At 39.3% G+C, this 24,601-nt stretch overlaps 1 protein-coding gene across 1 annotated transcript in view; it reads left to right on the forward strand.

The window, feature by feature from the left end:
• Positions 1 to 3,530: 3,530 nt before the first annotated feature.
• bcl9 (BCL9 transcription coactivator) overlaps positions 3,531 to 24,601 on the forward strand; it is an 84,964-nt gene continuing 63,893 nt past the window's right edge. Inside the window, exon 1 of the mRNA XM_043235790.1 lies at positions 3,531 to 3,889. The gene's annotated coding sequence lies outside the window, so the exon portion shown is untranslated. The remainder of the gene's footprint in view (positions 3,890 to 24,601) is intronic.

Below are 24,601 nucleotides of genomic sequence, written 5' to 3' on the forward strand. Positions count from 1 at the left end.
TGAACCAAAGACAGATGCCTTGCCAGGGAGTGCAATTGTTATGTCTTGATCCACAGACATCAGCAATAAGGATACTTTCGAGTAGTAATGCGGTGGAAAGGCGCTTTTAAAGTGCCCCTGTTATGCATTTTTGAAAACGACCTTTCATGCAGTGCGTAGTTTTAAATCCGATACGTCTTTCAAAAGAAAGAGTGGTCTCTGATCAATGAAACAAGTAAACATGAAACACTTGTTGGTCTGAATAAAAATGCGAAATGATTCTTTGCCACTAGGTGATGCTTTCGAAGCGCTAAAAGAACACGGACACTGCTTTAAACCAAATTGACCAAAGCGTTTGGGAGCCGCTGAACAATTAAGGTAAAAATAAATGCATATTAAGAAAATGTGTTTTTTGACATTGCATTTTGAATGCCAAAACCAAAATAGCAACCTTTCATAACCCATAATAAGGGCATTTAAGCTCACGTGAGATGAAGGATCCAATATTAGTAGTCTGATAAGGAAATCACATGGCCTGTATCTTTATCTCAGTTACTCTCCTCCCCTCCCATTTAACTTTTAATATAAGGGTGTGGTGGAAAAGAGTGTGGTTAAACTGCATGGAAGGCTGTTGGTGTCTTTGTGTCCATCTGCTTACAATTGTGTCTGATTGACACATCTGTCTACTTCCCAGCTATTACCCCTCCTCTTCCATGCTTATTTTCCTTATTTTCTCTTCACTCTTTCACGTTCTCTATACAGTGATTCCCAACCAGGGCTAAGTGCGCCCAGGGGATATATAAGTAGATTTCAGAGGGTAACATTTTCATTTCGCTTTGTTAAAGAGACTCAAAAATGAAAATTCTGTCATCATTTGTCATTCTGAATCCGTTTGACTTTAACTTCTGCAGAATTCGAAGAATGTTGGTAAGCAAGATACATTGGCTCATGCAAAAAACAAACAAACAAAAACACAGAGACGCTTGTGATGTATATTTTATGCGCAGAGAATGAAAAGTTGTATCAGAATTACTCTTTAAACTTGTTAAACAACAAAAATAATTCATTAATGATTTAATGATTAATTAAAAACTATTTTGTGTGTAGGTAATTTTACTTTGCGTGTATAACACTTAGAACGTTTGAAAAACTATTTTATACACTCTCTGGTAAAAAGGTACAAAAGCTTTCTTCAGAAGATATACATTTGTACCTAAAAGTCCATATTGTTTTCTTAAAAGCACATGTTAGTGTAGTTTACATATTAGTATCCAAAAATACGTTTTGAAAAGGTACTTCCACAGTGACAGCTTTTGTACCTTATTTTTCTAAGAGTGTATAAAAAAAACCAATTAATAAAAAAAAACACTTCATAAAAAGTGTTATACCCTCAAAGTAAATTTTTCACTGTGTGGGATTTCTATTATTGTGTTTTACTTTTTAACCTGGCTGGTCGTTAATTGCCGTCAGGTGTGTGGAGATTAATTGTTCATTCCTTTTAATGCATTTTACTGCAATATATTTATGCTGTGCAGAGTATTTATAAGATCTAGCCATATGGATGCATCGGTCACTCACTAATTTATTCAGTGAGAAAAAAATTGTCTAATAAAAGAGAAAAAGTGCGTAATGTTTGTCTGGACATGTGATCTCAATATGGCGGCCTCCTTGAGGCGACCCTCTCCATGTGAAATAAAACCTTACGAGAGTGTACTTGGTTTCATTTACATTTAAGTAATTTTTTCTTCCTCTTTGTTTCTTTCTGAACGAGCAAATCACTAAGGATAAGCGTTATTAATGATTATGCTAAAGGACTTTCAGTACAGCCTCACTGAGGGAGTTCAGAAGACAAAAAAGTTGGCAAAGGCTATTCTAGTGAATCTTGATCCGAAAACAAGCAGGTTTGGAAATGTTTGTGTTGAGTCGGAGTGCGACGACGAGGGCTTCACATTGAGACATGATTTTAACGGCCCACAACTTGAGAACTCTTTACCCCTCAGTTTGGGGTCTGGGATTCATTGTTCCTTAATCCTCCTCCTCCCCCCACCACCCTCACATCACCCTTTTTTTCCTTCTCTCTCCCTCTCTTTCTCTCTCTCTCTCTTTCTCTCTCTCTCTCCTTTTGCGGCCCCTGACCCTCCGTTTCTCTCTTTCTCTGCCTACTGCTATAGAAGCCAGATGAGAGCACGAATACCGTCCCACCCTACCCCCCTTCCCTTCTCACTTTTCTCGTCCCCCTCTCCCCCTCTCGTGTGTGTGTGTGTGTGTGTTTTTTTTTTCACTCCCTGAGAGCTATACAAGTAACAGAGATGGAGAGAAAGAACGAAAGGAAGAAAGAGAAAGCTCTTGTATCCCAAAGGCCTCCCAATATTTCGTATACATGCGCATGTTCATATGGCTTGTAGAAACTCGCCAGTGTTGGAAAGTGTCTACATAAAACTAGCAGCGCAGCTAGTTTAAAGGTAATGCGTATCGTTTTTCATTACTAAAACATTTCGCAACATTACGGAGGGCCAGTTCAGCCAATAGTGTGAGTTTGAGGCGGGACTATCCTTTTATAGACCAATGGCAGATGGGGGAGTATTTGTGGAAACTTGTTTAAAAACAGTCATTATTTTCCCAGTTGGTGATGCTAGAAACACAAAAATGTACGATTGCAGTTGCATGTTTCATTTTACACTTCTTATCAGTTGTCAAATTTACTAGAATTTTCCATGTGTACATTAGGTGAGTTGATTTGTTCCTTCATTCTCACACAAGACTGTCTCACTTTATATTTAGTGCTGTTATGGGAGGTTTTATTCATTTTAGTGAGTCGTTTTTGTTCTGAGCTGTTTTCAAAAGACTAATTTTAATTTGTACTCTTTTTTTTCCCTAAGGAAATACAATGTTAGTTATCTAGACGTTTAGAACTACTGTTTCCAGTTAATTTTTTTAAATGAATCATCATATTTAGTCAGTCTGTATGATATATTAACTATGTATTAAGATTAAACACAGGACAGATTAAACACAGGACAGCTATATATATATATATATATATATATATATATATATATATATATACAGTTAATTAATTGCATGCCTAATCTTTATGGTTACTGACATGCACGGCTCTTATGTAGTATCTTTCTTAATATAGCTTCATTTTTTTCTCAGTAGCATGTGGTGTAGCTTTTTTTTTGCCGAAAGCTAAACTTGACTGCAGTTGAACTACTTTAAATTCTAAGTTTCTTGTAGTTTTCCAAGACACTTTCAAAGTAACTTTCCCAAAGCTGAAGCTCACGCTTCGAGAGAGTAAGATAGAGATACACAAGTTGTTGAATGACGTTGTCGGCTCGACAGCGACTGGTAAGTGAGGGCTTGAGTCTCAGCAAGAGAAGCGAGTTGTTAACACACTCGTGTGTGTGTGTGTGTGTGTGCTGTGAAGGGGGATGGCTGCCTTGTTTGTAGCTTGTCAGCAATTGCCTGAGACAAGCTTCCCCTGCATGTGTGAAAGCTGCTTGGCTTGAATGCCTGGACCATACCAAGTGGCGTCAAAAGCAAAGGGGGGGACGGAGGCGAGAAAAAACGATCAGACTGGAGACAATAGGCCCCTGAAGTGTTCCCCCCAAGTTGCTTTGATGTTGTCCTAGTGTCTAGATGCTGAAGGGGACCAGGGACTGCAGGGAAGAGCAGCCCTTTGTGTGGATGTGTGTGCACTTTTTGGGCCAGCACGGACAAAAGGGAGGGGTACAAAAGCCTGGAGAGAAATAAGAGAAGAAACAAATGATGAAAACCCAAATGATCCTGAACGTGTTTTTGTATGGCCGCTGTATGTGAGAGGGCACACAGAAAGGGAGAAAAGCGAGAGAAATAGGAGGAGACGCTCATACGCTGGGGCTGATAGAGTGACAGAGAAAGAGAGGGGGTGAGTACACTGTATCTTTTTCTTCAGCACCAATCACGCTCTCTTTTTTTTTACCTTTTTTTACTTTATCTCTCTCTTTTGTTCGAGGGGGGTGGGTGTGCGTGAAAAATGAGTAGACCCAGAGTTGGAGCCGAAGTTGGGGCTGCGAACGGCATGCTGTTATTATTGTGGTTATTCCTGGCTAGGTGAGCGTGGGTAAAAACATTCGCTACTATTACGCTCCGTTATTCTTAGTCCTTGAAAAGATATAGGGGTGTATGGAAAGGGCATGGGGTGACGATGGGGGAGTGGATGGTTTGGAATGTGTCATCGGATAGTCTGGATGAGTTGCCCTCCATGCCAGTATAAACCTCCTCTGCGCTCATTATTGTCTGGTTATTCAGGAGCGGGTTCAGCTGTGTGTGTGATAGCTGCAGAGCAACAAGAGCTTTTCTCTTTCTGTGTGTCAGGATTGTCAGTCTCGGCTGCGGGTGAATTGTGCAATGATTGGAGCCGTGTGTGTGTGTGTTTGGGGGGCGGTTCTATTCTGCCTGGGGGGTTTCTCAGTCTGTGCCCTCCATGGTGGTAGCAGACTGCTTTTACACTACCAGCTGTTCTGAAAACCTGCAGTGATTTTCTCTTTCTTTCTGCCTGTCTCTCATGCTAAAGGTTACCCGATCGTCTCCGGTGTCACTCACACATGCAATTTCTATTGCTGTTTGATGTGTGTAAACCAGCTGCTGAGGCGGAAGACAAAACTATTTATGTATTTATTTGGAGTTATGAGAGCTACTGCTCCCATGATGATCTTCCATTCAATAGGTTGCAGGATATATTCTGCCTTTACTTGTCTTTAATTGGAAGATGCTACTTAAGCCAGCACTGCTGAAGTTGTAATTATGATAACGTCATGTTCACGACTTCTGTTCATGTGAATTTCACAAAATGTGCAATATGAAGAAACAGATATTAAAATGTTTTTTCACTGAAACCCTTAATATGTCAACATTTCATATTAAGAATAATCCCATGTGACATGTAGCTTCAGTATTTGATGGCAATATTTGGACACACTTTATATATAAGGTGGACTTAACTACTATGTACGTACATCAAAAAATAAGTACAATGTATTATTGTATTGCAAAATACTTTTGCTGCTATTGAGGTAGGATATGGGTGAAGTTAGGGACAGGTTTGGTGGCATGGGCAAGTTTAAGGGTGGGTTAAGGTATAAGGAATGGGTCAGCAGTCTAATTGTGAATGTAGTTATTTATAAGTAGATGTATTTACATGCAGTTATTTAAAAATAATACAATTTAGTATAAAGTAGTACAATAGTACAATATAAAACATGAACTCAATAAGTGCATTTTATTAAATGATAAATTTAACCATAAATTAAGTATACTAAGTACATCAAGTAAATTAAGTAACCATACATAAAGGTAAAAATAAAAACAAAGCGATGTTACTGTGTTTTAGCGTCATTCAGGTAAGTTTTACCATGAACAGACCACTGCTCCTGTTGTATTGCTGTAGTTGAGGACCACTAGAATTATGCTAAATCCTTTCCGTGGCTTCAGTGGGTCTTGTATGTATAAATAGCTGGAGTTTTATAAATGATGTAATACTGAATAGTTCATGTTAAAATATTTACAGCAATACAGTTTAATAGATTTTTATGATGTTTGAGATGGAACGCAGGAACATGAAAATAGTGTTTTATTTGATGTGAACATAATGGTTATATGTCCCCTGAGTTTAATAGCAATTACACGCAAACTGAGAGTCAAGTGGAATAAAAATTACAGTGGTTTGCAAAAGCTCATTAATCATGTTTTAAAAGCATCACACATGTCAATAAGAGAATGTAAATGTATCCTGCCGTTTTGATCTGAAAGCTTCACTGACCTGCTATTTTTTTTCTGTTTGTATGCTTTGTGCTTGGCAGCGAGAGGTTGTGACAGAGGGCATGAGAAAAATAAAGTGCACAGGGTCGGTTGTCTCCTTCATGATTTGAAACAGGTGGTGACTAAGATTTTCTCTTTCATTGGCCCTAGAGCAGTATTCCTATCAAACAAACCATAACCCTAACCGTTATATGCCTAAAACCAATGCCACCAAATGCTATCTTACATTCAAATCAGTCTGACATGGAATATTCCAACCATAAAGTGGATGGAAACAGGGCTGTGAAATCTATTCAATATGACATCTGCTGGTTTAATAAAGTCTAGCTAGTCTCCCTGCCTGGTGTTCTTCTGGTTTAGCTGATCAACCATCTGGTCTAGCCTAACCAAATTTAACAAGTGCCTGAAAACTCTATAAAACCAGCTCAGACCAATAAAATAGCTTAGTTTTCAAATCTGTATCCTATCCCACACGACCTACATTTGTTGCTCAAAATTGCTTAAATCTATGCTGCGAAACCTGAACGTGTTGGCTCTCAAAGAAAAATTCTTTCAAACAAACTTTTTGTAGGGCAATCGAATACCGTTGTCCATTTAAAGTCTAAAACGGAAGTGTATGAAAATAAGGCTATGAGGAATTAAGTTCTGTATAACCATCACTGGTTTAGTCTGGTTTAACTAGTCTTCCTGCTTTGCCAAGATGTTGGTTTAACTGGTCGGCCATCTGGTCTTCAAACTTAACCAATATGTATCCAACAACCTGTATTTTTGTCCTTCACAGCCTAATTTGTGTTCACGTCAAATTTAATATGACTATATAATACGCTGCAAGCCTCCATAGGTAGATCCTTCCACGTGCATTTCCAATAAATACCAAGAGTGTGCCAATGAGGGAGGAAGATTGCAGGACTTGGACTGAGAAACGGAAGGAATAAGAGGCCTTGGAGTTCTGCTACCGAAGGAGGAGAAGAAGAAATGGAGGGAGGGGTTGGGATTTGATCAGTAGTATGGAGGGATGTGCCTCCAGAGAGAGAACCAAAGGAAATAAATGGATTTATTTTTCACAGTTGTCAAATATCCAATGCATAAATTACGAGTGTGTTAAGGGGACGGCTAATAACTCACAGCAAACATAAAACACATTTAGTTAGATGACAGTTTAGTTAATTCTGGGATGCGCGTCTGCACGGTCATAATTGTTTCATTATTTCATTGGAGACAAGGCGCATCTCGGTCAGCAGGGATTTTCGAGCTGTAAAAAAGGAGAAAGATTTCGAATCGCTCTTTTGAAAAGCATCCCTCTTTTGAGAGCTCTCGCCTTCCAATGTATCCTCCGCTTTAATATCTTTTTGAATAGGTGGAAATGTGCGGACTAGCCTTGTGTGCCTAGCCGCCGAGATGATTGCAAATTCATTTAGAGGTGCCTATCACACAAAGATGCGGGGATGGAGGGAGAGATGGAGGGGGTGGGGTGCGGAGAGATGATGCCTTGGGTTTTTTAAAGCACATTTGTATTCATGTCATGGAGGAGGAGAGCGAAGAGAACGAGAGAGGAGGCGGCTACCTTAGCGTGACAGACGTTAGGAGGAGGCTAGCCAGATTAGCATGACAGGCGCTAGCAGAATGCCAAACGTCTGGTTCAGGTCGAGTGCTGATGTCACAACCGACCGTTCGCCGATGTAAAGTGGAGCAAATCTGCTCAGAACACTGTGTCAGAACTCTGACGTAAATAATTCAGTCGGAGCTGGGTGCTGTCACCGGCTAGCTGCGGCATTCACGTTTTTTTTGGGACAAAACTTAGGGATAATCAGCAGTTATATAATAAAATATTTCGCTTATGTAATGTATGTAAAATAAAAAGCGAAAACAACACACTTCAGTACTGGTGAGTAGCATCATTGGGCCGCTTTACCACAACTAGCAGTTGCAGAAATGCATTGTGGGAGCGTGTGTGTTTATTATGGGCGTCGTGGGTGTTCAGAGCGTACGGGTATTTGTGCATGAGCTCAGTATGAGAGATGGCAATAGAGATGTCATTTATTGTGGTTTGGATGCTCTGGTCACAGCATCCTCGTACTTCTAACCAGTATTCTGTCTGTCTGTCTCTGTCTCTCTCTCTCTCTCAGCTTCCCCCACAGCCTCCTGTAAATCACAGCTTTCGCTACGCTCCACTAGTGACACAGGACATGCTCGCACACTCCAACGACCGATTATATCAGGCAACACACACACAGTGAAACCAAACTACTGATTTAAGGAAGAGAAAGCATCGAGTCTTTCTTTCTCTGTCTGTCTGTCTCTCTAAATGGTATTTACCATTCCAGTCTGTCTTGCTCACTCTCCTTCTTTTTTTCCTCTATTCCCCCTTGTCTGTCTCGATTTCACCCTATCTCTTTTCCTTCTTTTTTTGGGGTCTCTTTCCCTCTTTGCCTGTCTCACTCTCTTTCATCCTGTCTATTTTCCTTTCCCTCTCTTTCCCTTTTATTTCTTCTTCGTCTGCCTCATTCTAGTTTTCCTTGTCTGTTTTCTTCACTGTTACTATCAATTTTCTTTTCCAGTTTTACTCTCTTAGCCTGTCTCACTCTCTTCTGCACACTCTATTGTCCTTTCCTGTCTGTCTCTCTTTCGTTTCCTCCCGTCAGTCTCAATTTCTTTCTCCCTCTCTTTTCCTACTGTCTCGCTCTCGTTTCCCCTCCCTGCCTGTCTTTCTTTCACCTTCTTGATTTACTTTCCTTTCTGTCTCATGGTTGTTACCTCCCTGTCTGTCTCATTCTTGTTTTCCTTTGCTTTCCCCGTTATTCCTTTTCAGCTGTCTCACCCTCATTTTTACTTTCTGCCCGTCTCATTCTCCTTTACCCTCTCTATCGTTCTTTCCTGTCTGTCTCGCTTTCGTTTTCTCCCTGTTTCTTTCTCCCACTCTTTTCCAAACCTCCCATCTCTCTTATTTCATTCACCTGTCTCTTCTTTCACTCAATTTTTCTTCCTTATCAATTTCTTTACTTACTTCTTTCTTACTTACCTTTCTTCCTGTTTCACTTTTTTCCACCCTCTGTATTTTCATTCTCGTCTTTCTCTCTTTCATTTCCTCTCACTCCCACTTTGCCTCCTAGTCTGTCTCACTTTATTCACCCTGTCTATTTTCCGTCCCCGTCAGTCTCACTCATGTTTCTTTCTTGTCTATCTCATTCTTGTGTACCCTCCTCCCTATCGGTCTCCATTTTTCTTTTCCAACTACCTCACTTTTTTTCTCCTTCTCTGCCTATCTCACTCCTATCTTTCTTACTTTCACTATCCCTTCTTGTTTGTCTCACTTTTTTCATTCACTTTATTTTTCTTCCTGTCAACCTCGCTTTCATTTCCTCCCCGTCTATCTCATTCCTGTTTACCTTCCTCCTTGTGAATCTCAGTTTAATATTTTCCAATGTTTCACTCTCGTTCTCCTTCTCTTCCTGTCTCACTCTCATCTTTCCTTGTCTGTCTCACATTTATCTTGCCTCCTAGTCTCTTACCTTCCTCTGTCTCTCTTTGTCTCTCTCTCATTTCTCTTGTCTCTCTCATCGTCTCTCTTTCCCTAGTCCCTTTCATCTCCCTCTCCACCTGTCTGTCTCATTGTCCCCGTCCCTCCCTGTGTATCCTCCTCTCTCCTTTCTTCCCCATCCCACTCTCATTTTCCTTCTGTCAACTTCCCTCTCTCTTTACCTCCTTGTTTCTCTCACTTCCTGCTGTCATTTTCCCTCTCTTTGATTGTCTCACTCTCATTTTCCCTCCCTCGCTGTCTCACTCTTGTTTTCTCCCCCGTCTATCTCCCACTCCTTCTCGCTTTCTCTTTCTTTTGGTGTCAGTCTCCCTCTTTAGCTCCTAGTCTTTCTCCCTCCCTGCCTGTCTCACTCTCGTTCTCTCCGTCTCTCCTTTCCATCCCTGTCTCTCTGGCTCTGCCGCCCACACTGGGCTCATCATTGATGCGTTTAGCAGCACCGCTGAGCAAGAGACGCAGGCCATCGATTGGCTGCGTAATCGACATGGATTTTTGCCCAAAGTGGTGAAAAATATGCCATGGCTATAGCCAAGCAATTTCTCCAGGCTTCTCCAGCCAGGAAGGAAAAAGACCCCAGCAGCTCTATAATTGATATGGAGATCAATTTTCCTGCTTTGGACTGTACAGTCTTTTACTGACCGCCCAGTCAACCGTGCAGCTTGTGGCTTCTGTCGTGATGGAAGGCAGATGAAATGGTGGGAAGAAGATGAGGAGAGACAGAGGACGAGAAGGGGGGGTCACATACTCTAGTGACATTGTGGCTGATCTCTGTATATGTGTTTATGCTCCGGAGGTCTGGATGACGAGGGACCAGTTTTCATTAGAATATGCCAACCGACCGTCCTGTAAACGGCACATACTGGCAACACTCTTAGCTAGTCCCTGTTGTTCATACCTCTCTTTTTTCCTTCTCTTCCCCTCACTTTCTCCTTAATAACTTCACCATCTGTCTCTGAGACTGGAGAAGTCATTCAGGTCCAGTTTCAGGAGAAACAAGCCTTGTCCTGACTGTCTGCATCTTCCCCATTAAGTCCAGAGGCCCTCCGCAACAAGCCAGACATGCTGCATTGGCTGCCATCTTGGCTCAAGTCACGGCCACTCCACCTGGAGCCATTTTGGCTCCGGTTACTGTAGTCAGACCAGAACATCCAAACATAAGCACTCAAATCCAAAGGTCCGGGATATTACTACTCAGTGCTTTGCACCGATTGGCAGAGAGCTCCCTCAAGGGCCAGTGACATCAGGTGATTGGAGGTGGAAATGCCATCTTGGCTCCAGTCTCAGCAGTTAAACCTGCAACCATTTTGGAACCTGTTTTGGAAACAACCGATGCTCATTCGGATTTCAATATTGAACAGTACAAAACGAACAAATTCCCAATTCATGTGTATGTGCTAACAGTAGACTCGTTTCACAAAGAAAAGGCAGACTGAGGTTTCCTAGAAAGAAGAGACGAGAAAGAAACTAGTTTAGGGATGGTTAGGGAGAGAAAATTTGAGAAAAAAAGAGATCGCTTATCTTCTAAGCAGATCACCTCCCTGGACCGCAGAGTGAAAAGTGTTGTTGCCATGGTGTCGCTGGTTGCACGTTTCCGCGGACACGGTGTAATCATCAGCGATATGCCAACACCTCCACCTTCCCTTCCCATTGCATCTCTTTTTCTTTTTCTCCCTCTTTTCTCTAAATCTACCAAATTCCCCTCTATGCGTCTTTACCTTCGTACCTTTTTAATCAATATCTCTGGTCTTCTTGGACACATTTAATTAAGTGTTATTATAATAATAAATACATGTAATATGTAACAAGGACACCATAAAATAAAGTGTAAAAATTTAAGTAATAAAGTATGACAGGCTGTATTTTTATTATTACAGTTATATTTTACTGTTTAAGGGTTTGGGGTTGGAAAGATTTTTTTAATGATTTTTTTTTACGTCTCTTATGCTGCATTATTTGTTTAAAATACAATGCAAACAGTAATATTTTGAAATATAATTTCAATATAATATATTTTTCAGTACACAATCCTTTAAAATTATTATGATGATTTAGTGCACCTTAATCAATGTGGAAATTACTTGTGGTGACTGAAATTGAGACAGTGATTACATGTCTTTGTTGCATCAATTTAATGCATCTTAATTTTTGAAAAGTATTAATATCTTCCAAATAAAAAAAAGAAGTCACTACCCCCAAACTCTTGGACAGTGGTGTAGATTTCAGCCATCTTGGACACTGTATTGACCAACCTGCATTCAGCACCGAAAATCAATTTTATGCCTTTTTGCCTTTAAGTCTCTCACTTTTCCTTCTGTACATCTATTATTCTCTCCTCCTCTTCCTCTCTCTTAAGAAGGATCCTCACCATCCAAGAGAGACTCATCTTCTCAACAGATACTTGATTACAATCAACAGATTGCTTTAGTAGTATCAAACACTCATCAGTATGTAATACATTAGAGTAAAAAGAGAGGGGACTTGAATGATAAAAGGCTCCTCTCAAACAGAGGGTTTGTGTTGCAATAGAACAAGTATCCTTCTATTGTCATCACAAATGCAAGCAGGTTTTGGTCTTGTGTAGACATACCCAAGCTCTAACGTCAAGGGCTTTTCTGAGAGCTGAATTCATAAATGGAGGTTTGTACATTTAGCTAATGACTTTCAAACCTGTAGTTAGCACAACATTGTTTAGCATTTAGCAATTTTGATCAGATCTGTAATCTCAGCTATAGACATTCATTGACTGTATGTTTTTATATTATTGAAAAAGACAAGAAATTTTAACACCATGTTCCAAAATGATTGTCCGGCTGTATGCAGAGCATACAGATTTAGAAACAGTGTTGATGCTTTTTAGGAAGTTTGTAGATTTTTGGAAGCCAGTGTTTAAAGTTGAGTTTTAGACACTTTTTATTTTGTGAAGCGGAGTTATATATTTGACTGTGTGAAGTCACAACTTTTTTCATGCACAGAATTTCTCTTCCTGTCTAAGTGGGTGGTTCTTGGTCAGAAAGCACTGCAAAGTGATGCAGACTTTTGCCAATAGCCAGAAGTCTGGCTGTGTCTTACTATCAGGTCTGTGATTGAAAAGGCTTGCTGGGTTTCTGTGGATTTTAGTGTCTCAATGTTGCATCAGTCTAAAAACTACCTAAACAGGCCTATTAACCGTTTAATATTCTTCTCTGTAGAACTAAATGATCCAGTATTACACAGTATTGTGAGTCATTATACATTTACAAAGGATCTCAGCTAGTTCGACTTCAAAAAAGAAACATTTGCAGCTTCTTGTAGTCGAGTTTAGTGCGATTCAGGGATTTACTGAGCTTCCCAGAACAGACGTTGTGAATGAAAAACTGTCAGTTGCCTTTTTTTATGACAAAGTGGCTAGAGATGTGAAAGCTTGAAGTGCGATTTCTGCTGTGATGTTCCTCAGTGAAACCAAAACACTGATAGCTCTTAGAAGTGTTTTAAGAGGTCATAATGACAGTCAGAAGATACCTGTAGATAGTTTAATAAAACAAATCAAATTAGCACATGACTTGGCAAGAGGAATAAACACTGAGTGGTGGGTGAACATTGGGTTCGTTTATGTCGTTCTGGTTCACCCTGTGTGTGTCGGTCTTTTCGCTTAAAGCGCCATTTTTACTTGCCGTGCTCAGCCACCATGCTTCTCCGGCGGTGACAGAAATCCAATTTCAGCACGTCTCTAGGAAAGAATCCCTCCGGCTGACGAGAGCGATCGGAAGAGCTGGATCGGTGGTCTCCATTTCCCTTCGTCGTCATCTTCCTCCTTCTATTTCTTCTTCTGTGTACCTCTGTTTCAGGGTTCACATATATCCACAAAAGTATAGTTCCTGTACTTCTGTTAGGCTGCTTGTGAGAGAGCTGTATTTCGTATGGTCGAATGGCTCGTTCCTTTACAAGTCATTCGGTTCACATTAAATTCAGTTCAAGTACTGGATTCAGCGCGAATGATTTTGCAAGCAAGCAATTTAAGGTTAAGTTTCAGTTCAAATGGGAATTTTCATATAACATTTTTTATAATTACTTTAACAAATGAGAACTGAATCAGATAATTAAATATGTTGTAGTTGCCAAGGCAGCATTTTTTTCATCTAGTATTTATCATTTGTTAGTATCCAGAATTTTTTTAAAGTTTTAATTCTGGCCTTACACAAAATGGACGCAATTAACCGCACAGCTAACCAGAAGATATTAAATGCTGCAGCTCAAAAACATGCAGCTTTTTTTTTTTGGACTTCACAGAGGGCAGGGCTAATCTCATCCGCATAGAAATCAAATTATTGGCTAAATGTATAATTTGTCCCAGTTGTGGTTGTTTAGGACAAGATCTCAGTTTTCCATCAAAGTAAGGACAATCAACAGAACTGAATTCACACCGCTATAAGTGTGAACACAAATTAAGTGAGGATAGGCCTTTCGGCGATGTTGCCGCAGCACCATATGTGTGTTTTGTAGAAGGTCCCAAATCAACACACACACACGCTCACACCCTCTGATTAGTCACAGCAGCAGGGAAGCAACACTGCCAGCCGTAGTATTATTTATTTATCTATTTCCATAATTTTGCTGCTCTGCTGGGGGAGTCTTCCACTTCCTCTGGTATTTGAGAAAGCATCACTGTTCCTCTCCTCTCCTCAGTGCACAAAGAAATGCCGCACATTCGATACGCTTTGGATCTTAGAAATTTGATTCTGAGAGAGCGAAAGATGGGGGAGGGGGGAAGATAGGTAGAGTGAACGAAAGAGAGAAAGAGAGTAAAAAAGATAAAAATGTAAATTTTCATCTTTAAGTCTGTCGATTTTGGTTACGTGTGTGGTGGGGGTTGAGGATGGGGTGAGACTTTGCAGAAGAGATTCTGTCTCTCTCTCTCTCTCTCTCTGTGTGTGTGTGTGTGTGTTTCTCTCCCTTTGCGGTGCTCTGATGACAGAGGTGACTCATCAGGGGGCACGCTGCTCACATCTACAGACAGAGAGAAAGAAGAAAGAAGGGATGGGGAGGGGAGAGAGAGAAATATGGGGATGATATAGAGAGAAGGCGAGAGAGTGATGAATTCAGAGCAGTCTTGCTTGACTGCTAGCGTTTATTGGCCCATGGAAGCTACGGGAAAGATGCTAATGACACTTCTCCCGTGAATGAGAGACACCGTGTGTGTGTGTGTGTGTGTGTGTGCGTTCACGTCTCGGTCGTGATTGCAACCCAACCCCCTCGATTTTAAACACTTCGTTCCTGTAAACACACTTCTGCTCGGGGAGCTGCTCAGTAGTATAGGGAACAAATATAAGAAATCTGCACTTCACATATACAGTGTGTTCATTTTGACTTCATATGGATTTTGATAGATGTATTCAGCGTACGCACTGTAGCAGTTAATGGATTCTGGGAATCAAACCCTTGACCTTGGTGTTTTCATTTGACCATGCTCTACTGTTTTAGCTTCAGAAACACAACAACAGTTTGTCAGACTTTGGATCTGTACAAAGCCTAGTGAGATGCCTACATATTAAGGCATAGGTATGTGTTCAAAATATACCGTAATAAATTGCAACAATTACATCCAAGATAGTATAAATAAAAAACTATCTATTTGTGTTTATGCTTAAAGAAACGTATAATACTAATGTGCGGTCACATAAGAGAAACCTTGTTGACAAAATTGTCAATAATGTAGTGATGCATGAAGCCTGTTGTTGGCAGTAGACAGGCAATGCAGATCACTAGATTTTGGAACATCTTTAAAGGAATAGTTCAGCCAAAACTGACATTTCTGTTCAATTATTCGCCCTCATATTGTAACAAACCTGTGTTCCATGGAACACAAAAGAACATTGTTCTTTTCTGTATTGGAATGCTATGGTGACCAGTCAACATAAGAGCAGATCTTCTGGCTTCTGAATTATATTTCAATGGCTAGATTTACTAAACAACTCATATTAGTGTGAGACATCAATACACTAAAAGCGTAGATGAGAGTGGAAAGTTCTGCAGGTGCTCAAATTAAAGAACACATGCATCCAGCTCATTTCCATAATGACCAGCCTTCCACGAGCAGCAAATTAGCAACTTATTTGCAGCAAATTAGCAAAATGGGTTAAGGCATGCTTTTTTTGGGGGGGTGTTGAATAATGAAACAAATACCAGTAAATTGACGATCGCAAATCACATAGCATGATTTAAATATTCTCCTCCAATAATCCAATAAATGGAACTGGCCAAAATTGTTCCATTTACATCATTCATGTCAATTCTAAGACTGAATGTGAGAACACACGAAACCTTTAATGACATGTTGGCTATATAAAAAAGGGTGAATGTGTGCATATTTCATATATTACTTGCCAAATAGAATCAGAACTAGAATTTCCATCAATGGAATCTAATCTATTTATTAGCCTTGGTTCCAATTGGAACCTTTAATATGCATTGAACTTCTCCATTGCACAAAAGTGTTAAAACATCAAAAAGGTGAGTAAACGAAACCAGAAATAAACCAGTTTTTTAAAGCTGCTCTTTGTGACAGTATGTCATCATAATGACATCATAACACACACACACACACACACACACACACTGTTCTTAGGTCTGATTGTCTAGTGAGCTTGTTCACAATGTGATTCCGGAGCAAAACCCGATCCACGTCCAGCCATCGTCTTGATGAATATTCAGGCGGACAGTCAGGGAGAATGGATTTCTGAAACACTTCTCAATATAGCGTTTGCAGACAAATACCTTTAGGACTCGTCTCCCATGGCAACAGTGGTATTATCTCCTCTGTGTGTGTGTATTTGTGTGAAAAGCGACTGGCTAGGCTATTATACTCCGGCAGTGTGAAGACCAGGTCTTTAGAACTGCCATTCACCGGGGTCTTATTTTTCAGCTCAACTATACCTGCAACACCAGTCCGCCTTCACTGAGCAAACTTACGTGTGTGTGTGTGTGTGTGTGGGTGGGTGTCTCTTGGTTATGCCAAGCTGAACACTGTATATCCTGCGTAAGCATCAGATGGCGTGCGTGTGAGCAGTGTACATTAGCCACCGTTTGGAAACGTCTGTATTTTGTCGGCGATTTGCAAACATACCTTGCGGATTTAAATTTAGCAGCTGTGTTTAGTGTGAATACTCACTGGCAGATTCACTATGAAACGGTGTTACAGTCATATGCGTGTGTGTGCTGTGATGCATGGCAGCAGCGCTTATGCTCAGTCTAGCACGTCACACCAGCATCTGTGCAGCTGTACTGGTGACTGCTCCTCTGAGAAACAGCACTGACACACTATCATTCTGATATGAGCACTGCTTATCTACCACTTATTGGACAGCAAACGTTAGGGTATGCCATGGGCGTTTTAAATGTGTAACAGTCAGTGCAACAATAGAACAAAGGAAATATTATGAAATATGAGCCCAAAAAATGTAATTTCTCTAAAGTAAATCCAAACCGAGACACTTGCAGATATATTTTCAGAGGGAGGCAGCAACTTTTGCCTCCCTTGAGCTTTGCTGTGGAATAGTTCACTCAAAAACAAAAAAATTAGTCAACCTCATGTAGTTTCAAACCTGTATGAGTTTCTTGGAAGATATTTTGAAAATGTCCATATAATCAGATTCAGTGCAGTCTTGTTTCTGGACCCCACTGACCTTCATTTTAGGGACAAAATCTGGTTTTCGGAATTTCGAACTCTTTTTTGATGAAAGTAAATCATGTAGTATGTACAATAGCTGTTTTTATGCAAAGCTACGAGAATAAGAATAAAGTATCGTTTTCATCTAGTGAGTTGAAGAGAACAAAATCATCACTTCCTAATTAACTTTTGCTGAATATTGCGAATAACAATTGTATTTGCTACAGTAAGAGAAGGCACTGTACAATTATAATGAAGCACTTTGCTCATGCATCTCAAAATAACAAAACTAGCATTTCAGGTACTGGACAATGAAATCAGTACATTGGTCGGTCCAGGTTCATGCTGTCCCATTGCAAAGTCACATGTGTTTTTTTTTGTTGCACATAAAGGATTTGTTTTTGGTGAAAGTGTTTCCATAGTCACTGCATTTTTGCACCAATAAGAAATGCATCCGACCAGAAATGTTTTAAGTCCGAGATACACTGCACGATTTGTTGCAGAAGAAAGATTGGCATTGTGAAACAATCGTGGCCAATCATATATCAGAATTTTTATGCGTATTTTCATAATTTATGCACATTTTATCCAACATTTTTTTAATGCCCTATCCCAATATGCAAAAAAAGGTGGATGGAAACATAGCTGATGCTCTTAAACTGTGTGTCAATATAAGTGTTAATATGTGACATCACATCTCTTCTCAGAACAAATCCATAACTCCGAGGCTTGCTGTAGTATGATTAACATAAATACCGGATGAAGCCGAGCTCGCTTATATAGCTCTATTAATCTGACTTTAGAAAAAACGTGAATTTCTATGATATTTTAAAAACATGAATTATTGCTTTAGTCTGAGTAAAAATCTAACTTTTAATGTGCGCGTAAGCACTTATTGAGGCTCTAAAAGATTTCGTGAATACACGCCAAAATACATTTCAGAAGTCACCACACGCCATTGGGATGTGTATATGTTTAATTTAGAGGGACATAAATAATCATAATCGCACAGGAACAGTCTTCCCGTCCTCTGAAGACAAACAGCTTCAGGGTTTCAGCGACAGAGAGAGAAAGAGAGATAAAAGGTCATTGAATGGCATTTCAGCACAGGGCTCAGCTAGCACCAGCACCTTAAGGCTCTCTGTTTTATCTGATGGAGATTAGTGGTGTGTGTGTGTGTGTGGGTGTGTGGTGTCCTTTTTCTTCAATCAGCGTTTGTGAAAATGCTGAGAAGAAATTGTGTAATTGTGTGTGAGAGAGACACACGGAATGATAAAAAGAGATTTAGAATGTAGTAGTGTGTGCTGTGTATTGATTTTGTTTTGGCGGAGATGTGGAGAACGGTTACAGGGTATTCAATGAATTTTATTATGCATTTCTGTGTGTGCTTTTTCATATCTGTATGTGTCTGTGTTTTGTCATTTTACAAAAGTGTGCCTTTTTTGTGCTGGCAGTATCAAAAGGAATTGAAAAATGTGATTTCAACTGGTTTTCGCCATACACTCCCTAGATTTCTATTGGTCGGGTAAACAGGTAGCCCCGCCTCTAAACTCACACCATTGGTTGATCCAGTGTTGCTATGTTGGGCTGGTTTGGGTGTTTAAACAAACACCACAGAGCTACAGGTTTTTACACTTTTCAGGGAAACAAAAGCAGACTTTTTGAAGAACGTTGGCAACCAAACAGTTGATGGCAGCCATTGATTTCCATAGTGTCATTTATTTATATATTTATTTATTTATCATACTGTGTAAATCAGTGGTTACCATCAGCTTCTTAATTACCACCATATCTTACTTTGGGTTTAACAAAAGAAAGAAATTCAAACAGCTTTGGAACAACTTGAGGGTTTGTACCAACCCTTTAAGAAGCGGTGAGATTTTATTCATAGTGCAGATTTTACTGATATTGCTAACACATGCCAAAACATCAACCAATACAGTGTATTTTTTGTCATTTTGTCAATTTTTTTATTATCGTAAAGGGTAGTTTTAGAGTTGGGGTAGGTGAAGACGTTAATAAAACACAATTTAATAGCTAGAAAATTATTTTCATTGTTCATTTCCGGTTGGAGCTGTATCTCTCATGTTTTCTACACTGATTGTGCAATGTAAAAATGATTATTACTTTATTAACTTACATGACACAAAGTTTGTGGAAAACCGCAATGCTTTCGCAGATTTCTGTGGGTTTGTGCGGACCTGTCTGTGACTACGTTTAGTTTATAATGAGACTCAGGGTATAAATAAAGACCTCATGCCTAAATTAGTTCAGCTTTACACCCTTCTCTGCTTTCTTTCCATGCGCGCACACACACACACACACACACACACACACACTTTCTTTCATTAGTCTCTGTCCTAACATGTATGTTTGTTCGGATGCATGTGAATGTATACGCACACATGCACACGTTCTGTCATCAGCCATAACACACACACACACACACACACACACACACTTTTCTGTTCCTTCCGCCCGCACAACAACACCACCACACACATACACACTGTCCTGATGGCTCCTGAACACACACACACACACACACACACCTTGGCTTGGATAAATAAAGGAAGACAAAGCATTTTTTGAGAACAGCTCAGTGCAGTATGGCAGTGCAATCAATACCGCTTCCACAGTAGCTAAAAAGCCCTCAGTTGTCTCCTTCTGTATTGGAGAATCAGCAGCCGTCATCAAAGCCCGCCGCTTGTTCGTTCCCTCTCTCTCTCACTCTCTTCAGCATTCCCCTCTCTTGATTTCTTCTGCTCGCTCACTCTCACAAGAAAACGGAAAAGTAAATAATTTCCTTTCAGAAGTCATTTAAACTCTGCAGGCTGTCGTTGTGCTGTCTGTTTCCCTCTATGCTAACACAGAGAATAGTCAAAGTTTAGCTCACCCACAGAGACGAGTCTCCGCTCATAAATACACTTGAGTTGTTCTTCAATATTCCATTCAATATTATTCAATATTTGAGTTGAAGTCGCACAAAGTTCAATGAAAGGCTTACGGCTCTTTGTGCTCACTGATTTACGACAAAGTCCCTTTAAGGCTAGTCAGTTTACCCGGCGGCCATCTTGGTAACATCATTAGGCAGCTGTTTTCTATGTAGGTAAGCTATAAAAGATTATGTTTTAATAATATATTTTAAATCAGCAGTAAAATCTGTCAATAATGGTAGGCTATACATCATATATTTAAACTTTTCTGTGTTAAGTTAAATCGCATACAAAATAAAAGTTTGTTTACATAATATATTGATGTGCACTGTGTATATTTATTATGTACATATAAAAGCACACGCAGCTTATATTAATTTTTTTTTTACATTCATATATTCATATTTAAATAATACACACACACACACACATATATAACTAAAATATAAACATCACATATTTTTCTTAAATATACATGCAAGCATTTATATAACAAATATACACGTTAAACTATGTGAAAAATTTTTTTAATTCAAATAACTTTTTACAGTACTAGTAATGGTAAAATTCAATTGTGTTTCAAGCATGAACAAAATTATTCTTTATTTGAAAAGACATGAGGTTGGGTTAATGATGACAGAATATTCTTTTCTGAGTGAACTATCTCTTTAAATATGTGCTAATAACCATCATAACAGCCTTTCAGATAAAACTGAATTACTCACGATTTCTTGGTGCATACATATTCGAACACTGACCCGTACGTGCGGGTTAGGCGTTTTCTTCCTCGCATACGATAATCGGTAAAATCACACTCAGCAGTTAATCATGCAAACATCATTAATAGAGACGGCTTTTCCTGTGAGGTATTGATCTGTGCCGTCCGGATAATGAAAAACAGCAAGCGTGTGCTGATCATGCTAATCTGGGCAGTAGACCACAGCCCATAATCCCCCCCTAGATTAAAGGCCAGTCAATCTGATGGAGTCAATGCTGAGAGGTCACCAGTAACTCAGGTGTGTGTGTGTGTGTGTGAGAAATAGTAAAAGAGATCAGAGAGTTCATACCACAAATGATAATTCTGTCATCATTTACTCACCCTCATGTTATTCTTGTAAGCCCGTATGAATTTTTTCCATGGAAGCAGTCAGTATGTACCTCAAAAAGTATTAAAAAAAAGTAGTATTGCAGTGCTTTGAAGTCACATGACTTTACTTTATTCACTAGAAATCGTCATATTGCACTTCTGCGTGTTTAAACTTAATGCAATGTGATCAGTCACGTTAAATGCCAGAACCACTGGTTTTCTGACACCAACCATCATACCATCATTAAAGTCCATTGCAGGACAAACTGCAAAATGCGACATTCGTTGTTTAAATGAGCAGCTTGAACATTCTGAAAAGTTTGAGTCTAATAGGCATCTGAATGTGTACAGTATACATAGAGACCTTGCCCCCGGTGCATCTACCAACCAAGGAAATGTGAGAAAGATTAACCCAGTAACGTATTTTTAGTAATAAAAGTACAAATTAGTGCATTGACTATGTCCTTGACCAATTGCACAAGGAAATTTCTGCAAGCCTCTGAAAAAAACAGAGCGCCTGATATCAATCCCATTTGTGAGGTTGCAAAGGGATCTCATTATATTACCACCCCATAATCTTTAAGTTTCCACCCATTTTGATTTCGCAAGCCGCAACGGTGTACCAGTTTAAATGCCATGGTGAAAGTTTGAGCAAAACATGCTAACAGAGCCTCAGAGTAGACAAGAAAGCAGTGGGTTTATTGATTTATTTATTGTAACTTATATTGCAGCTGCCACCCAGATCTAATTTGAAATTTATTTCCCAGCTGTTTGCCTTCACAAATATAATGAACCAACTGTTTTTGTAACTTGTGTGCTTTTAAATGTAAACTTGTGTGCGAATGAGAACTTTGTTTAGTGTTTACCTGCCTTTGGCAGTCACTTTCTGTCCGTGTCCTTCAGATGCATCCACTCAGAAAAGCGTATATCAAAACTAATATGGTTTAAAATGCATGATTTAAGCGCAATAAGTAAAATGGCGATAGGTGTAAACCGAGCCCTGGGTATCCTGCTTCGCCTTTACAAAAATGAAAGCTCAGATGGCCCGATCTGGGATCTTCCCTTTATGACGTCATACAGGGAAAGGTTTCCTCCCCTTTTTCTGCTCTGCCCGCTCAGAGAATTTAACAGACGAAAGCCGGTCGGCCGAACTGTACACCCACAAGGATGGGCGATCTGACAGGATTGTTACGATGAGGAAATTCAGATACATTTAATAGTAAGGATAAGCTCAGCTTGTCTATCTAGTCGTGATGAAGATGTACGCGTTCCGTTGTTGTTATATTTGATTGGCCTGGCAGTGCGTCACTCAGAAAAAACAGGCCAATCAGAAGAGAGGGTGGTGAATAGTAATTATACAGGCCAATAGCGACCTGTTGTTGACAGAGCTCCTGAGAAAGGAGCTGTAAAAACATATTACGATATTTTTTTGTTACTTATACCACAAATATACATTATTAAGGACATCAACTCCAAAACGGTGTACAGCATGGGACCTTTAATTATCACTAATAAATGGACAATATTCTAGTAATATGCACGCGAATAAGCAACTAATAGGTGTAACCATAAAATAAAGTGTTACTATAGAGGAATATTGTGACATTTTAAAATAATTATTTTCTGTTTGAATACATTTCAATTCTGTAAAGGAAAAACTAAATTACTCCAGCTTTCAGTGTCACTTAATTATATTATAATACGCTCATCAGAAATTATTAACCGTAATACTGTTTTTTAGGATTCATTGATGATGGTTTTAGAAATGACACGAGAAAACAATGACAGCATGTTCATTTTTGGGGATGAGCTATCTTTTCTTAGACATTATAGGCATCTGAAAGTGTTAGTTAAGTCTGACATCTCATGCCTTGTAAGTTTTATGATAACAATGTTAAAGACTTGAGAGGAGTTAAAATGATGTTTAAATTGAACACAGTGAATCGTTCAGGCATGATCCACTTAGTGATTCTGTCTGTAAAATAGAACATTTTCCATTTTCTAAAAGCTTTCATAAATTATACGTATACATAGTGAAATGACTTTTGGTCTGCACGCGTGGCTGCCTAGAAGCACATCTGCGGTGTTTGCGCATTAAAACTCCACACTTTCCTTTTTCAAATGACTCAAAATTATAACACCCAGTCAGTTCAAAGGTGTCATATTTGCATTGCATGAGGCGCCCGTCCCTACCGCTGTCCCTGAGGACTCAAACGGCTGCGTCCAAACCAGACAGAGACTGCTTCGTGTCCACCGGCCAATCGGATGCCCCGGTGGAAAGCGTCACCATGACAACGATGGCTGCCCATCCCAGATGGGCTCCATGTTGCAGACACAAAAAGAAGGAGAAGAGAAAAGAAGACAAGAAAAGGGGAGGAGGGGGGCTACCGACTTTTGTTTGTTTGTTTGTTTAATCAAAGAAATTGCACGAAAACACTGCAACATGTAAAGTGTTTGTGACAGAATGAAAGAGAGGCAGACAATGAGAAAGATGAAGGACTGCTCTTCTGCGTGTCTGTTGTCTGTATTTAGTACAAATTAGTGCACAATTAGACTTTGTCCTTGACTGTTTGATTAAGGAAATTTAGAATCCCAAAACGAAAACCTATATCTTGTATTTTCCTGGAGAAACTACAGCAACATTATATCTGCAGGTACATCAAATCATTTATTTTCTTTGAATAAGCTGCCTACCGTACAGAAGTTAGCAGTTGGATTTTTAAAAGGTGCATTTGTTTTATATGAATACGCTTAAAACAGTAATTTAGTGGTATATGATTGCAATTTAAAATTGCTGTTTTGTATTTTTATGCTTTAAAAAATTTTTTTTATTACCTGTCTTAATTTCCAGCATCATTACTCAATGTCAATGTCAAATGATCCATCAGAAATAATATGCTACATTGCTGCTCAAGAAACATTTCTAACCATTATCAGTTGAAAACAGTTGCGTTGCATATCATAATACATATTTTTTTATACGACTAGAACATTTAAAAGAACAGCATTTATTGGAAATTACAGTTGGGCAATTTAAAGGATAGTTCTTTCACTGATATTCACCCTCGTGTTGTCCCAAACCCATAAGACCTTTGTTCCTCTTCGGGAACATATTAAGATATTTTTTTGTCGAAATTCAATAGCTCCGTTAGTTAGCAAGGGTCCGAGCACGATCAAGGCTCAGAAACATGGTTAAAATAATCCATGTATCAGTGGTTCAACTTAATTTAACCAAGCTATGATATTACTTTTTATGTGCAGAGAAAACAAAAATGATGACCGTGTCACCCTATAGTGACATTTTGGAAATTATAACATATGTATACAACATGCAACAGTTTATGGTGAGATCAAAGTGTAAAACAGCGTATCCTCGTACATATATTGAATACGTTGTTTATGTAAGGATGCTTGCAGTCTATGGAAGGTCAGAGAGCTCTCAGAATCCATCAGAGTATCTTAATATGTCTTCCGAAGACGCCCGAAAATGTCTTACAGGTTTGGAACGACATGAGGGTGAGCAATTAATGACAAAACGTAAATTTTTGGGTGAACTACCCTTATTGCATCCTTTTAGAATAAAAGCATTCGTTTCTTGAACAAGCATTTATAAGCATGCA

Source organism: Puntigrus tetrazona, chromosome 1 (assembly GCF_018831695.1).
Source record: "Puntigrus tetrazona isolate hp1 chromosome 1, ASM1883169v1, whole genome shotgun sequence".
In the NCBI taxonomy this organism is placed as follows: Eukaryota; Metazoa; Chordata; class Actinopteri; order Cypriniformes; family Cyprinidae; genus Puntigrus; species Puntigrus tetrazona.